At 39.0% G+C, this 14,226-nt stretch overlaps 1 long non-coding RNA gene across 3 annotated transcripts in view; it reads left to right on the top strand.

Moving 5' to 3' along the window:
• The first annotated feature begins 1,496 nt into the window (after window positions 1-1,496).
• The window catches only part of LOC141988239 (uncharacterized), a 289,482-nt gene continuing 276,752 nt past the window's right edge, over window positions 1,497-14,226 (top strand). Inside the window, exon 1 of one of the 3 annotated variants that reach the window (XR_012639709.1) lies at window positions 1,497-1,593. This is a non-coding gene — a long non-coding RNA (uncharacterized LOC141988239). The remainder of the gene's footprint in view (window positions 1,594-14,226) is intronic. The other 2 variants (XR_012639708.1, XR_012639707.1) reach the window with 2 other exon arrangements.

Here is a 14,226-nt window from a genome sequence, read left to right as displayed (position 1 = left end):
TACTTTCCAGAACAGGGTGAGCGAAAGCAAGGATAACTCTTCCTAGTTCTTCATCACTCTAGAATGGAGCTGAGATCATGAGACTTGATACAAAGAAATGGCTTGAACCTGTCTTGAACTACTCAAGATAGTTAAGTCCCAAACAGACTGAAAATAGCTACAAAAGGACCTCAGAAACCTGGGTGACTGGGCAACAAAATGGCAGATGAAATTCAATGTTGATAAATGCAAAGGAATGCACATTGGAAAACATAATCCCAACTATACATATAAAATGATGGTGTCTAAATTAGCTGTTACCACTCCAGAAAGACATCTTGGAGTCATTGTGGAGAGTTCTCTGAAAACATTCACTCAATGTGCAGCGACAGTTCAAAAAGTGAACAGAAAGTTGGGAATCATTAAGAAAGGGATAGATAATAAGACAGAAAATATCATATTGACTCTATATAAATCCAGTATGCCCACATCTTGAATACTGCACGCAGATATGGTCGCCCTATCTCAAAAAAGATATATTGGAAAAGGTTCAGAAAAGGGCAACAAAAATGATTAGGGGTATGGAATGGCTGCCATATGAGGAGAGATTAATAAGACTGGGATTTTTTCAGTTTGGAAAAGAAATGAGTAAGGGGGATATGATAGAGGTCTATTGAATCATGACTGGTGAGGAAAAAGTAAATAAGGAAGTATTATTTACTCCTCATAACACAGGAACTGTGTCACCAAATGAAATTAATAGGCAGCAGGTTTAAAACAAACAAAAGGAAGTATTTCTTCACACAATGCACAGTCAACCTGTGTGGTTTCAGAGTAACAGCCGTGTTAGTCTGTATTCGCAAAAAGAAAAGGAGTCACAGTATGCATCCGTTGAAGTGAGCTGTAGCTCACGAAAGCTTATGCTCAAATAAATTGGTTAGTCTCTAAGGTGCCACAAGTACTCCTTTTTCTTTTAGTCAACCTGTGGACCTCCTTGCCAGAGGATATTGTGAAGGCCAAGACTATAACAGGGTTCAAAAAGGAACTAGATAAGTTCATGGAGAATAGGTCCATCAATGGCTAGTAGCCAGGATGGTCAGGGATGGTGTCCCTAGCCTCTGTTTGCCAGAAGCTAGGAATGGGTAACAGAGGATGGATCACTTGATGATTACCTGTTCTGTTCATTCCCTCTGGGGCACCTGCCATTGGCCACTGTCGGAAGACAGGATAGTGGGCTAGATGGACCCTTGGTCTGGGCCAGTATGGGCATTCTTATGCTCTTTCAAATGAGGTCTGTTACATAGTGGCTCCAGTTCAGTGAATTAAAACTCCATTCCATAGTTTATGCAACTCCAATCCAGTGAATTCGATTTCCACCCCAGAGTTTGCTTAGAGAGGCTGAGTTAACAGAGTGTAAGACTGTGGTTGGTTGGATTCATGCAGGAAAACAGTTTTGTGCAGTGTCTCTTTGTGAACTTTTAATAAAGTTAAAAAAAAATTGAGGGGTGGGGCAGGGAGAGTTAACATCTAGACTTTCCTCTCTGCCTACAACCAAGTGAGAGCAGGAGCAGGGAAGTGACATTATTCTTTCTTTCTCCCACACACCTCACAAAGGTAAACTTAAGATCTTTGTACAGACTTTAAACGAACAAGTTCATTATTAGCTGTATCCAATCTGATTTGAAATGCAACTCTTGCTCTATAACAACTGGGGAAAAGAAATCTTGTAGACTGCGATCAAATTAGATTGTAAAATTAAAAATAGAAAGTGATTTGGTAACAGAACTAGTCTGTTTTGTTTTTTAGTAGGAAAGATGAAATCTCATTAATTTCCAGATAGTCCCTGGTCATCGTTTTTTCTTTCAGCTTTTCATATTAATTCAAATAAATACATATAAGAAATAGACTATATAAACTTTCTGTTTTTCCTCTTACTATTTGGCACTGTTTGCTAAGGGAAAGACAGATGGATACTTAGCTAAATGGGCAGACAAAGTGACATTCCCAGCCAGCCTGAATAGAATGAAGTCTAGTTGGAATGCTGCCAGTGTGATGCTGAGTACATCATCTTTATGCAAGTGAAGTTTTTGTGAACTGAGCATAGAAATAGCAAAAGCATTTGTATGTAGAGCTTCTTCTGCAGGACAGTGAAGCATCTGCATTTAGGATTTGGGAAAATTATTCTTATTTACAAGTGGCTCACCCACCCTTAAAAATAATGTTACAGTAATTCCATAACAGCAGAATAATTAGATTTCTTTATGTATTGAAGCTTGATCAAGCTGAGTTCATAAAACAAGGATTAGATCAGAATGTAAATGAAAATTCTAGCAATCTATTAATTTTATAGCCATTCTTATATGGGTGACATCCCAAGACTTGATTCTTTGTGATGTGCAATAGTTCCTCAAAAACAGACTGTGTGCTCCAGCGTCTGCTTAGAGAAAAGGGAGTGGCTTGTAGCTGAATAGATACAAATAATTAAAGAATTTTTTTTTATTTCATTATGAAAATGAATATCTACCTATTGGCTAACCCTCCTAGCACATGTGGCTCTAGCGTCCCATTTAGAAATTGAATGTTTTACCCACCTCAGGAAAAAAACCACAACATTCAGTTCCTCTGTAATGTGAATGTGTCACTTAGAAAATTCTAATGTGGAAGTATCACTTAGAATTCTGTACTGTATGAAAGTTATCATGGGTATCCTTCCCAAGGTCTTCTACTCTCATTTTAAATTCCCTACCTTCAGTTCTTGCTTTAATTACATGACTGGCTCATCTTCATAGTGCAGTGGGTACCTTTGTGCATTTATTACTGTTTTGCATGCTAGCCTCTAACCCTATATCTTGGGCTCTATCCGCTCGTGTGAAATATCAGCAGAATTGTACAGTGTATGGAATAGGGAGGAAAACAAGTCCAAGTTTCCATTTATAATTCCACAGAATTAACAATCTTCTCCACATAACCTTCTGCTGTTGCTGATTATGTTCACTGTTTCAAACCAACCTAAATGTCATTAGGATAGACTTTTTTCTAACTTGCAGTCAAGCAGAATAAAGTTCTCTTATCTGGACTATTGCATTGTTACACAATAGTTAAATCCTTCTCCCCTTCCCTACTGCCAACATAATTTTGTTTTCAGTAACTACACACAGCACTAATATACTACACTTAGCACCAGGACAGCAGATTTCTGTGCCTTTTTTTAAAAATGTGCACAGACAAGAACATTAGCAACAAGAAGAAAAGTCTTTGTCTACTTTATTAAAACTATTGCATTCCTTCTCCTGAAATTATGCTTCCTTCACTTAAGTTACGCATCAAAAAAGGGCAGCCAATTTAAGTAATTTTGTCTTTTTCTCTCGGCATACAAGGTCATTAATTGCTATTGGGACCTTCATAAACCCTAGTCTGCTGATGGGGTGAGAACTCTATTGTTAAATGTATTATGGCAGGGCTGTCTTTGGAGATTGCCTGCTTGATTGCTTTGTAAAGGCCCAATGGCACACAGCAATTAAAATCCATAGACCTTTATAACCCTACTGAAGTTTTATGGGCCTTTTTGTGTCCTTTGGTATGGTTTACCATTTGTGTCTCTCCCAATGGGTCTTCTTTTCAGAACTCAAAGTGGAATTTTTTTCCAGCATGATAAAGCTAGTTATACATCATGTGAAAGGTTAATGACTATTTTCAAAAAAAGAGCATATGTTTAAAGTCATAGGGTGAAAGTTATAGTAAAGAACAATTAAGAAAATCAGACCATTTTCCCATTCTCACAGTAGCTGGATTCTACTACATACACTGTGCACTATGGGTGGTTTATAAATCAAACTCCTACATACTTTTTAAAGTGAATTTGACTTAATAGTTGATGGAATTGCATGGGAACATTACTCTCTGTCTGCTGACTTCCCCCATTTTACCCAGAAAGGGGGAGTGGCATCTGGAGAGTACAATCCCCACTATATCTGGCACCACGTAGATGCACCAATAGAAGAGTCGCACACAGTGAGAACTCCACATGATCCACAGTGTCAGGGTCGGAGCAACAGAGGTGCTACGTTCTGTGGCATCATCCCAAGCCCCTGCTTTTGACTTTCAGCGTGAAAGTCAATGTGGAATTAATATGGCTCCAAGCTGCATTGCCCCTCTTAGGGTTTGTCTGTGGCTTCTACTGAGTAGCCACCAGGGGATCCAACCAATGACAGCTTATTTCCCTATTGGGGGGTGGCTCTTTCAATGTGGATTCCTGAAATCTTTGGAGTTGGAAGGAAAGCAACCTTCCAAATCCACAGGCCCTAAAATCCTTACCATTACTGGTTTTCAAAATTCAAACACTAAGTAAATTAAATGTTCTCTTATCAGATATTTGCAATGTATTTCCGAGGGGAAAATTTTGCTTCTGAAATTAATGTGAAACAGCTATCAGTTAAGATAACAGTTCATTTGATGGAATGGTGGATATTTGCTATTAGAAAACTTAAACATTCCCTGGGGATCTCTCATAATTTTTAGATTATGACTCAACTTCCTTACGTGGGTGTATAAAACCTTGTATCAATAAATTGTAGAGAATTAAACTAGTCAACAATATCCTAGTGCCAAAGGAAGGACAAATTTAAAATGAAGGGATTGTAACGCTACATAGTACTCCACAAAGTGGTATTGCTTTCTCTATGCAATGTAGAAAAACAAATCCTATCTGTGAATTGTACTTGAAAAGAGGCCCTTTGAGAATACAGGTAGTATATAATAATTGTTATTAAACTTTTAGTTAGCAAACAAACTTTTTTTTGGTTCTGGTTTTTGGGGTGGTTTTTTTGTTTGGTTTGGTTTGGGTTTGGTTTGGGTTTTTTGTTTCTTTGTTTGTTTTTGTTTTAAGTGTGGTTCTGTCCTGGAGTGACTTTAAAAAATGGTATCACAGGGTTCCATGGTTGATGTCTCACCGATTTCCATGTCAGATTTGCTCAATTTGCAAATGCAAAGACTAGTTTTCTTTTCCTTAACAGCCAGTCATGCGAACGCACCCTGTGCTCTCACAGTCAAGCTGGGTTCTATCCATTTGAATCGTCGTAACCAGTAACAGAAGTTCTGCTAGCCAGATTAGGCTCTCAGAGACACCTGTGCAACCTCATTATGGTCAGTGAATTTTCACCTGGGGGCATAATCTGAACACATTGATGTTGCACAGGTGTAGCTGAAGGTTTAATTTGGCCTGAAAAACTTGATGGTGGTATACAAGATAGAACCCAGCTTGATTGCCAGATCCCAGGGTGAGTTAGCATGACTGTCAGTTAAGAAACAAACAAACAAACATGTTTTTGTTTGCAAACTAGGTGTAAATCAGGGAGACATAGTGGAGTTCCTCATCCATTGTATCATTCTTACAAAGACACTGTGTGACATGAAGATCACACTGTTAAGACAGACAACCCAATAGCCAACACAGACAACCCAATAGCCAACCATTCAGACCCAGTTTACCTAGGTAACTATTTAATCCTTTCGTGTCATGACCCTCAACATCTAGTTGTGTCCAAGTCTTCTTGACTTTTTAGATGCTCTTATTCAGAGTTGTTTGGTTGCTGAAGATTTTGCTTAGAGTAGGTATGTTTGATGGCTCTGGATTACTCCCAGTTAAGCAAGTATATCACTGTGGCCGCTACACCTTTTGTGCAGGAAGACTTTATTTACAGACTTTTGTTCTCAGTCTTTTGCATATGATAACTGGAGCCACATATGGGAAGAGACTCTGTTACCACTCCAGTACAATATCTGTTTTGTCACTGGCAGATTTCACTATTCTGTCTTTATCTCAGAGGTTGGAGACAGAACCTGGAGTCTCTAGTTCAGTTTCTGATAAGGAAGGCTTAGTAGGGATCCAACAGTAGTTTTCATCTCAGAAAATATCCTAACCTCTGTCTGAAATGAGCAGGTTGAGGATCGTGCTGAGCACAAAATTAATTGGATCTGTGTCCTCCCGCTCTACGTGAGCCTTAACTAACCATTATTTTGTGTGTTTGATTCTGTACTGATTACACTGGCCGGCACAGTGGGATAAATAACCCACTGTCTACATGAATTTGGAGCTTTTCTTCCCACTACAGGCTGCAATTTCATCTTTTTGAGACTGATTTTGTGGTTGACACAGCGCAAAAGAGATGACAGAACTTCTGTTAGTAGTCCTGAGAAGGGAATGCTAGGTTTGCAATACCATGCACAATTTAGGTGTGTTACTAGATCCTTGGCTGCTCCTGGAAGCCCAGATTGCAGCTATGAACAAAAATTCATCTGTAGTTGGCAAATAGACAGTAACGTTCTCTCTGAAACAGACTGAGACAGTTATTGATGCTTTTGTCACGTCTAGATTAGATCCCTGTAATGGGTAGAGCAAGTCAGAATTTTTCCAATGAAACAGCATTCTGGCAGAAAATGCCAGTTGTTGCACCTGAAACTTCTCAAGAAAGTAAGTTGGGTTTGTTGAGCCATACGCAGGATTCCAAGGGAACCCTGTCTGCCATGTTTAAAAACCTGCCTGGCGGCTGGGGAGCTCTGCCAAGCAGATTGCCCTGGGCCCAGGGACCCCACGTTTCCAGGGTATGTGGTTCTGGGGAAGCCTTGCAATGCCAGAGCTCCCAGTGTTATTGTCACAGAGCTTGGACCTGGAGGCCCTAAAATGGGCTTCCAGAGTATGTGACTCTGGGGTAGCCCTGCTATACAGACCTCCCTGGAGCCCCATGGCTTCCAGATTTCCAGGCCAGCTGGCTTCCCAGCAGTCTGCCTGGTGGGGCTGCCCCAGAAACCCAGACCTTGAGAAACCCAGCAGCTGCTGAGTGAAATTGAGTTGAAATCTTTCAATTAAAAAATGTAGGGCCAGATTCACAGTTGATGTAGATCTTTTGAAGTCAGTGGTACTGTGATGGTTTGCACCAACTAAGAATTTGGCCCTAAATGTCAGAAATAGATTTATTTTTTTCTGTTTGCAACTGAACGGGCAAATAGCAAATCTAAGGGACATTTCTATATTACTCATATATTTTCCATTTCTAAAATATGCTCATCACAATGTCTATGGGCAGTACATATAAAACAATATATATGGATAGATATATAATTGTATATATAATATAATTGGATAGATATGTTCTGCATAAACCTATCAAACTATAGGTTGACCCACCCATTTAGGCAAAAATGCAGCTTATCAGAAAGACTTTCCAGAGGCCCTGGAGGTTTTTCTGTAGCATGGGGCACGGGTCACTTGCTGGAGGATTCTCTGCTCCTTGAAGTCTTTAAACCACGATTTGAGGACTTCAATAGCTCAGACATAGATGAGAGGTTTTTCGCAGGAGTGGGTGGGTGAGATTCTGTGGCCTGCGTTGTGCAGGAGGTCGGACTAGATGATCATAATGGTCCCTTCTGACCTTAGTATCTATGAATCTATATCTTGTCTTGTAGTTTAAAAACACGTGGGCTATGTCAGACCAATGGGGGAAATGAGTTCTGGAGTCAAGCATTCCCAACGGCCATACAGACATTCAGATCTAGAGACCGTTAACAAGAGCTCATCATCTGACCCCAGGAAAGGCTGGTCTTAACAATGTCCTCAGTGAACCCAGTCTTACACCACCACTTTCCCCATTGGATTTCACTAATTAAGCAAAAAGAAAAGGAGTACTTGTGGCACTAACCAATTTATTTGAGCATGAGCTTTGCATCCGATGAAGTGAGCTGTAGCTCACGAAAGCTCATGCTCAAATAAATTGGTTAGTCTCTAAGGTGCCACAAGTACTCCTTTTCTTTTTGCGAATACAGACTAACACGGCTGTTACTCTGAAACTAATTAAGCAAGTTCTTAGATCCAACTTGAAGACAGCAAGGCAAAGCTCTCAGCCTGGCTAGCACCTTAATGATTGCCACTGAGCAAAAATCAGGCAGAGCTGACATGGACCCATCTCTTTACATGTGGATCTGTACCTAACAGAGGATTACTATAGAAAGGACACCAATGTGGCAGATCGCAGGGAGCAGCACTCTCCTGTTTGCCTTTAGTCACAGTCACTTTCTTAACTAGTCCAGAGCCAAATGGGACCTTTCCAGTACAGCATTCCCTGAAGACATCACAACGTTGTGGTTTTCAGCACTGGTTCTGCAGACAGTCAGATGGTAGCATAGACTAGCTTCAGGAACACTTAGACACTGTGTCCTCTAACCCTGCTTTGAGCAAACTAGGCTTGCAGGCATATGCTGCAGTGTTCCTAGTTTAGACATATCCTTAGAGTCTATCTAGGGGAAGAGGAAGAGAAAGCAAAGCCAAGTCATTTCATTAGAGAAACAAACCCCTTTCTGTGTGGCAAGTGAGGAAAAACAGAAGCTTATGGGCCTGATTATTTGTGAAAATAGGGAAATAAATAGTCACCACAACATGATATTTTTGTGGATAACAAAATCCAGAGGGTACTTTTGATCAAAGGCCGGAGTTTTTGTTCTGTTATAGGTGTACCATTTGGCCCACTTCAAATGAGCTCTCTCTCTCTCATAAATTCACTACCTGTCCACAAAAGAGGCATCTGAGAAGAAGCCAGTGCCCTCTGCTTTTTGTTAATTCAGGAATGGAAAAACAATGCAATCATAGAAAGCAGACAGTTGAAGTAGATGTATGGATGTCTGTTTCTGGTAATGAGGTGAAACTGGCTGGTCTAGTCTTGGGTGGACGAGCAGAAATCAAAACTGAAGTCAGTCAGTCTGACCTATAAGGTCTGTGATTGCAAGCCAAAGTGCTGAAAATTTGTCGACCTCTCATACAGTAGAGGAAAATTGGATTCAATCAACCCACTGGGTTGTCCATTGAGGCCCTCTTCATCATGCAATTCATTTAAGAGAAGTAACTAATTGGACCACATTTTGATGAGATCAGCTAGGACACTGGGAAAGTTTCTTTTTTGGGAGATGATCCAAAAGATTTGGAAAGTGGAGTTGCAGAGAGATTCTAAAGAAAATGGAAATCTGGTTTAAAAAGAGAAATGTGCTTGATAGCTGAGGCCTTCGAGAGGAGAATTTTCCATTTTTAATTTTTTACACTCAAAAAGGAAAAGGATAAATCCCACTGCACAATCAGACTTGTCAGGAACACAAATTGGTGGAAAATATCCCCCTTCTGGAATGCCATACTGACAAATACAATAAATGTGGAGTACCAGTGGAAATTGTTACAGACAAGTTAAAGTAAGTAGTAGAATTTGTGAAAGGATTTCATGCAGGGAGAGGGATGGGGAGTTATAAGTAATCTGGTGATATCAAATGGATTTCCAGGCAACAGAATACTAAGCAGGTGATGATAAGGTTTTTATTTTGGGGGTGGGGGGGGTGGGAGGTATTAGCTTTATAAGTATAAAACTTTTTAAATAAAATTCTACACTTGGATTTGTCAGACTATCAGTCCTGCAAACACATATGGGTTGAGTTCAATGTGCAATCCCTCTTATATGAACAGTTAAATGCATGTGTGTTTGCAAGATCAGGACTTAATTTCCTATTGCCATTTTGGACTGACTGCTAATGTGTATCTGATAAGTCCCTGCATAATGCAGTTTGGTGGCTTGTTTCTACAGAAACCTAAAATAAATTAGGCTTTTGTTATCACCAGTATATTCACTTTGTGGGATGGACTGTATTTGGCTGTAAAATGGCATAGCTCCATTGCCCTCAATGGAGCTACTTCAGTTTACACTAGCTGAAAATCTGTCCCTGAGTATTTACATTTCAAGCTTAGTGTAGCTTTATTTTCCTTTTTAATAATTATTTCCCCCTACCTTTCCCCTTCATTTTTTCTTAGGAAAAACAAATAAAAAGAAATCCAGAGAAATTCAAAATAAAATACAACAAACAGCACTAATGCAACATGCAAATTGGTAAATGAAGGACTCAAAAGTCAAGACTTTCCAAACATTGTACTGGAGCATGAAGTGGGCCCACTGCGTGTGCGCGTGTATAATTTTCAATTTCTGTGTTCCACATTAAATGTTACTATATTTCAGCTTATGTAACTGAATCTATACTAGAGCTGGTCAGAAATAATAAAAACATTTGAAAAAAAGTCTATTAGAAATACTGAGTCAATTTTTTTTGTAATTTCCCCATGGGGAAATCATGAGCTAATTTGAACCATTTTTTAAAAAATTCAAATTAATTGAAATGAGACACTGTTTCATTTCAACTTGATATATTGACTGAACGTTGGGTCTTTCATTTTGTCTTTAAAAAAAAAAAGTCAATATGAAACTAAAATTTTCATATTGAAATTTCCCACAGGAAAACATTCTTGTTTGTTGGAATTCATGTTTTTCCTAAGAAAAAATTCTGTTTCAAAGAAATTATAGTGTTTGTCAGGGAAAAAGGATTAAAAAATGGCCTGTTTTTAATTTTATATGACATGTGGTTTAATCTTTTCCCCTTGTTCCCACTTTCACTCCTTATCTTTTCCCAGAACTGAAGAAATGAGTTTAATCTACATCTACCACCTTAGTATTCTTACCAGGTCCCTGCTACAGTAACAGCCTCTCTCATTGCCTCCCTGCCCCATTCCTTACCCACAAACAATAGAATGAAATGCATTTTGGATCTCAACCTCCCCTCCCGCCCCATCCCCCATAGCTTTCTTTCCAGTGGAAGATCACCAATGCTGCTGAGTTGAACAGCAGAGGGCCCTATACCATGGTGCCTTCCCCTATCAGGAAACCTTGAGACAGTTCTCTACTTCCTAGTGGCCTGGGTACCAAATTACAGCCCAGATTTCTGTTTCCTAGGTGATACAGAGTACTTGGTTTTGAGAGCGAGAGAGACTTTTATTACGAGTCACAATTAATTAAAATAACAAAACTATTCTGGTCCTGAATATTTCAAATGCTGTGAATTGTGCTTGGCTAACAGAACATACAGCAATTATGAAGAGCTCATTGGGGTATTGAAAAGAAATTGTTATAAGGCTGCTCCCTGGATTCATGGTGGCTTTGGTTTCATAAATCCACTAATGTAAAGTTTTACATCTGTAATAGGTGTACACTCCAACAGATGACAATCTCCACTGGGCATTCAATAGGAGGACTTGAAATATATATATTTTCTTCCTCCAGCATAGGCTTATTCATTTGCAAATGCAGAAGAAACCAGAACACCTTTGGTGCATATTTTCAACACTCTGTGATGAATATAGAAAATGATCTGTTCCTAGAAAATGAATACTTTGAGCATTAACCACTTTTAAGTACTTCTGAAGTATTTTGGACTGAAATCAGAAACAGTGCCAGTGTTTCTTGTCAGAAATGTCCTCCAGATTAGGACAAGTGTGATATTATCTAACCACAGCAGACATTAATGTTAGTAGCAAAGATGTTTCCAGAATAAAATAAAGTTAGAAAAGAGATTCAATCTATAGTCTAACAACAACACTCTAAACAAAATAAAAAAAACTTGACACCATTTATTTGGGAATTACAGAATTCACAGTCAATGAGCAAGGAAAAAAAATGTTATTAAATGCAGGGGTGCTTCTGGAATACTTTGGAATTGGGGTTTTTTGAGTACTTTATAAGTAATTAGGGTTTGTGGCATAGTGGACTGATACATGAAGGAGCTGAGTGCTTCAACCATAAAGGCTAACAGCAAATGAAACTTCCTATCATATAAACAGAGCTACACTCAAGTGTCCACTTCAATGTATTGTATTGTAAAGTAGTTTGACATATTAAATAAACTGTTTATATACATTGTCTAGTATTGACAGTTCTCAGTATAAAACACATATTTACAAATCATAATAAACAATATGTAATTATTAATAGAAGGTAGGGTGGTTTTGTAGTCAAGACACTGGACTGGAATTTAGGAGATTTGGGACTACTGACCTTAATGGGGGAGGGGGGAAGGGGAGTTGTGGGGGTGCGCCCACAAACACACAAGGCTTTGCAAGATTGGAACTATATATTCATAAATACCAGATGCAAATATATTTTCATTCATATGTATACGTGGGCATACAAATAGATAATGATTATGGAAATACCAGTAGCAAGTCCATTTTAAAGGCTGTGTTGAGATTTATGCTTCATGTACCATGTATTTTACATATTAATTATTGAATTTAGTCTCTAATTTTGGTGAAATAACTCTTTAAAGGACAATTGAATTTGCTGGGTTTATTTTAAAATATATATATAATATAAAAGGAATAGAAGGCTAATTCAGGTGTTGGGTGCGGTTGTTTTGTTTTTTGGGTTTTTTTAAAAGGAATGTGTATTTTTTTTAAAATTTCCCATAGCTCAAAAATGGCTGAATGTAGTTTAAACTTAAAAAAACACCTGGGTTCAGACCAAACATGGACAGCGTCCACCAAAAAGGAAAATGTTGGTGAAAATTATGAATGAACGGCTTGAAATAGCCAGTGTCTGTGAACCTCAGTATAGAGCCCAGGACAATTTTTTTATTTTTTTTTTAATCCTGCTCCCATCCGGCCCTACAATACCCACTCACATCCTCCTCTGTTCCATTTCTTGCATTTTTATCCCGTTCCCACCCACAGAAACCTTAGATCCCACAAATCCTGCAAGAAAGGCAGAGTTCCATATGCTACTAAAAAAAATAAATAAAAAAATTGATTATATAGAAAAGGAATTCAGACACAGTTTTAACCACTAAAAGAATAAATCAAATCTTGCTTAAACTATGTTAAAAATATTTTAACTCCTGATATAATAGGCATCAAATCTCTTTCTATCTGTCACTTGAATTTAAGTATTAAAACTTTTTAGTTTAAAAAAACCAAAAAACAAACAAACTTATTTTCCATTCCTGGAATTCTATTTATGACAAACTGACGAGCGATTTAGTGTTTTCCTGAAAATTACCATGGTTTGTATGGTATATGTTTTTGCCCATCCAATCCCACTTGCAAACATTTTACCCACTCTCACTATTATGGTAGCGGGTCCTGCAGGACGCATGGGATCCCAGCCCTGCTGCAGGGCTCTACCTTAGTGGTGTTCACTGCTACAAATATAGTGGGAGTTGGGTGCACTTAGGCTCACAGAAACTCCTTGGGTTTACAGTTAGTGACGGGCAGATGTGTAGGTCAGTAACCACACAGTTTATTCTTTTGGTCTGGTCTGTGACTATATATTACACTATAGTTAGGACCCCTTTAAAAATGTGTTGGGGTGGCATTTTGTTAGCCTCTGACTGACCCTTCAACTAGGCAAAGGGGCTCCCATTTTAATGTATTTTCTCAGGACACTGATAACCAGGGAGATTGACCCATAACATCTGGCTTTCAATTTAAGCCTTTTGCTTGGAAGAAAATAGCCACTGATTAAAAGCAGAATGTGCCAGCAGACCTTCTTCACATACTGCATGTACTCCTCTAGAGCCTTTATCTGCCTCTCTTTATGCTCTGTCCTGGCTAACTGGAGCCCATTCTTGTTAAGAGTCTTACAAGGGAACAACAGCAACAGGCTCTGTGAATAGCAAGATAGGACTCTGTAGCTTTCTTGGCTAGCCAAAGCAGCAGCAGGCCTAGTACGTTACTGGCAGTAATTATATGTAAAACCTTTCCTTAGAGATTCTGGCAACAGATTCTTTCCTTTCACAGTTGGCAGTTCCTAGCTGATGGACCGTTTCTTTCCTTGTGAGTAGGGTGTCTCTACCCAGAGTCGAACTCTTCATGTGTGGGCGGTAGCCCCGCTCACTGACCAGCTCCCTGCCTCTTCTACTAATTCTAAGCAGTGATATCTTGCAGGTTTCACTAGTTGTAGTTTTTATTTGCCATCACAATCATTACCGACACTTAATTGAGCTTGTTAGACCATGAAAAGATCCTGAGTCCTAGATCAAAGAGAAATGAAAGGAAGAGTAGGGACTTTCCCACTGTTAAAAATAATAATAATTGTTGCTGCTTCAAGACCTGGTGTTATGCATGAGGGAAACATGTATTTGTTCCCTTTGTTTTCACATGGGCGGTGTAAGGCAGACAACCTGACTGCCAAATTTATAAAGGTCTGTAAGATCATGTAGTTAAACTTTCTGCCTAAGTAGCCATAAGGTCTCTCTCCAGAGATCCCGAGCCGAGGAGATTAATTGTGGTTCTCTAGGAAAGCATTAAGCAATTTTAAACCTCTTAGGAGACCCCAAAAGCCTTGTTAAGCATTCCATGCTCCCTTGGTGTTTCCAGCATTCAGTCTATACCTCTAGAGG

The sequence above is a fragment of the Natator depressus genome, chromosome 5, assembly GCF_965152275.1.
Source record: "Natator depressus isolate rNatDep1 chromosome 5, rNatDep2.hap1, whole genome shotgun sequence".
NCBI lineage: Eukaryota > Metazoa > Chordata > Testudines > Cheloniidae > Natator > Natator depressus.
This window is presented reverse-complemented; position numbering and strand designations above follow the sequence as displayed.